Source organism: Orcinus orca, chromosome 18 (genome assembly GCF_937001465.1).
Source record: "Orcinus orca chromosome 18, mOrcOrc1.1, whole genome shotgun sequence".
In the NCBI taxonomy this organism is placed as follows: Eukaryota; Metazoa; Chordata; class Mammalia; order Artiodactyla; family Delphinidae; genus Orcinus; species Orcinus orca.
In genome coordinates, this window is record NC_064576.1 from 66182331 (window position 1) to 66185952 (window position 3622).

General features: G+C 43.7%; 1 pseudogene; it reads right to left on the bottom strand.

Moving 5' to 3' along the window:
* Positions 1-544: 544 nt before the first annotated feature.
* Positions 545-3343, bottom strand: LOC117197618 (glyceraldehyde-3-phosphate dehydrogenase-like; annotated as a pseudogene).
* Positions 3344-3622: the final 279 nt, after the last annotated feature.

Sequence of the window (3622 nt, forward strand, 5' to 3'; positions counted from 1 at the left end):
CTTCTTTGACACTCTGTTACATTAATTACCTCAAGATTAGCTGTCATCTATCAGGTAGCCAAAGATCATAGAAAGAGCATTCAAGGAAAGGAAATAGTATTCACTAAAACAGAGTCGTTAAAATGCAGCAAATAGGTCAATATGGCTGAAGTATAGGATATTGGATTGGATGAATGGTTAGAAGTGAGCACAGAAAAGTAATCTGAGGGCTTCCCTGGTGGCGCAGTGGTTGAGAGTCCGCCTGCCGATGCAGGGGACGTGGGTTCATGCCCCGGTCCGGGAAGATCCCACATGCCGCGGAGCAGCTAGGCCCGTGAGCCATGGCCGCTGAGCCTGCGCGTCCGGAGCCTGTGCTCCGCAACGGGAGAGGCCACAACAGTGAGAGGCCCACGTACCGCAAAAAAAAAAAAAAAAAAAAAAGTAATCTGAGAGCTCAATTAGGAAGAGAAAGGCCATACTAAAGAGCTTGGATGTGATTCTCAGAGGGGAACTCATGTAGATTTCCCTCCTCTGGGTACAGTGTATCATATTGATTGTGCTGATGCTACCCGACAAGGTAAGGTTCTTCAGGTGCTTGGAATGGGAATTGTGTGGGGGAGGGGAGTTTTTCACTGTGGTGGGGGCTAGAGGTGAGGCAAGGACTTCTCAGCAGATGAGAACCTCTCTCTACCTCAAGGCTATTAGACTTGTTTTCCAGGGAAATCTTACTCCTTGGTACCACATGGACCATGAGGTCTATCACATGGTTGCTGTAGCCAAATTCATACCAACAAATAAGCTTAACAAAAGGGTCACTGAGGGCAATCCAGGCCCTGCATCAAGGTGGAGAAGTGAGTGACTCTGTTAAAGTCACAGGAGAGCGTCTAGTCCTCAGTGTTGCCCAGGATGCTCTTCAGGAGCCCTCTGACACCTGCTCCACCACATTTTTGATGTCGAATTTAGCAGCTCTCTCTAGATGGCAGGTCAGATCTAGAACACACTCTTGGCAGTGCCTTTGGTTGCAAGGATGATGCTCTGGACAGCACCATGACCCTCACACCATGGTTTGCCAGAGGGGCCACATCAGTCTCTGGGTAGCGTTGATGGCATGGACTGTGATGGTGAGTCCTCCGCGACGTGAAAGTTTCATGGATAACCTTGGGCAGGAGAGCCACTGTGGTTGGTGGTTCAGATGGCATTACTGACGATCTTGAGAGAGCTCTCAGGTTTCTCATGGTTCACTCCCATTGCATGCACATGGGGAATCAGCCGAAGGGGCAAAGATGAAGACTTACCTTCAAGTAAACCTCAGCCTTCTCAAAGACACAAGGGAACTCCACATCAAATCACCCGATTTGATGCTGGTGGGGATGAGGCCTAAAAGAGATTTTAACTTAGCTTGCATGGCACATAACTAATGTGTTCCATGAAGTTACTCACAGTGATGAGGTGACGGGTGAGGTGGAGAGTTTGCCTAGAGGAGCAGGTGTAGAGTTGGGCTGAGGCACAGGAGTCCAGGGTTATCACTTGGGAAGCATTCTTGCATAGTTCAAGGGCCTAACAGGAAGCTCAAGTTCACATCAGGATAGTCCTGTGGAAACTCTGAGAGCACCAGCCAGGACCAGGTCACCATTCCAACTCTACAGACGTGCAGCCCCTTCTTCTGTCTGGTTCCATTCCTCACCGAACCTGCCCAGCCCCGACCAAAATGTCTGACTTGATACTAACGGGGTTCACTGCCTCCCTCTTTTTTTTCTTTCTTTTTTTGTAGAGACCTGGGCTGGTTATCTCTGCAAATTCCTGCCATTTAATTCAGTTCCATGCACTAAAAATCCACAAGAGTTTAAGGGAACAGTTGGAAGAACAACTTGCTTGTGCCTTATGCACTTGGAATTGTAGCTATATGCCTTGATCTTTCCTGGTTACTGCTTAGCTGAGAAAAAACAATTCTCAATAGTGACCTGATTATTATTTAGCTAAGTCCAGGATATTCTTGAGAATTTAAAGGAGCATAAATGATGGAGGTGACAGCCCTCTCTATGGGCTCTCTTGCAATATAGAGATCACTTATAATGAAATTCTAACCAGTAGATTATAGTTCCTCCTATAGGGGATGAAGAAATAAAGATTTATGCCTAGGCTTTAACATTTAAACTAGTACGAGTTTCCATACTATCCTTCTGTTTTAAGTTTAAAAAACTTAATATGACATTTTCTTAGTTTTGAAATCAGACTCTGATTCTCAAGGAGCTTTGTTGCAAAAAGATTTATACTTTATATCCTAAATTGGGTGAGAAGTGATGCAGAAAGAAAACATTCCCCCATTTAGTCATTAAAATATTTAATCTTGGGCTTAATCCTTGTAAACAAGTTTCCCAGGACAACACTTAAATGCTACCCGAAGCTTAGATAAAACAAAATATGATTTTGATTAAGTATAATACATTAGCAAAATGTCAGTTTGTGATATTTTTCAATGAGATAGGAAATGCATGATGGCTGATAAGTTGCCTCTCATTAAAAGAAAACAAGAGAACTAAGTTTTTCCTAAGTATTTATTTCTGAATTTGTATACGTTTGATATACTTGTCAACTTAAAAAAAAATGCACAATGTAAAAGCTGTGAGTCGAGTTTATTCAGTGTCTTACTGAGGACTATAGCCCAGGAGATAGCCTCTCAGATAGCTCGGAGAAATTGTTCCAATAGGTAAGAGGGGAGGTCAGTATATATGTGAGTTTGGCAGAGGGTGCCAGCAACCAAGCACACATCCCAGTAGAAGTTTGTTGCTAGTCATGAAGAACAGACACCTTAGTTAATGGTTTTAGGGCACCTTAGATAATGGTTTTAGGGCTTTTCTAAGTATGGGAAGATGCATGAGTTTGGGTTCATAAAACTTTCTCCTGAAAATTTCACACTGTCTAAAGGCCTGTTCTGCCAGTTTTCCCAGAGCACAGAGTGTCTCATTCCTGATGTCCACCCTGAACTCCTTTCAAGGTGTATTAAAGGTCAGCAACTTCAGTGGTTAATGAATCAATCCTTGTAGAGCTGGATGGCTAGAGACATTCTTCAGTTGGCACACTTATCAACCATACTTATGTTTTCTGATTTATTAAATGGGAAATTTAAGCAGCTTCATTGAATGAAACAAACTGTAAACCAATTAAGCTTCACTAATAGGCAAAATTCCCTTTTGCATTTTTCTAATAGCCCTTCTTTGGGTTTCATGGCCATGTGGCTCTACCACTCTCCCCATCCCACCAGTCTTCATTTATTGAAGATTTTGGCACCTGACTCATAGGAGTCGTGACTTCCAGAGCTCTTGCCATAGTTATAGACAGCATTCACATCTGGTGAGCAATCCATCAAGCTTCAACTTCACCTCCTTAACTTACAAAACCTGGACTGCCATTCTCCATGAGCAACCCATCCTCAACCTCATTCTCACCAAGAACAGCTTCATTTCTGAAGCTGGAAACCAATACAAAAATAATCTCTGCCCACAGCTCCTTAGTGGTCCAACTTTCACCCACCGTGCCCCACTGAGTTCTTCAGTCTCTCAAGCTCCTCTTCGCCTCATCGTTTCCCTCCCTTCCCTGACTACAAGTCTCTTTCCAACTATTTCCTCCAATGGATCAGCCTTCC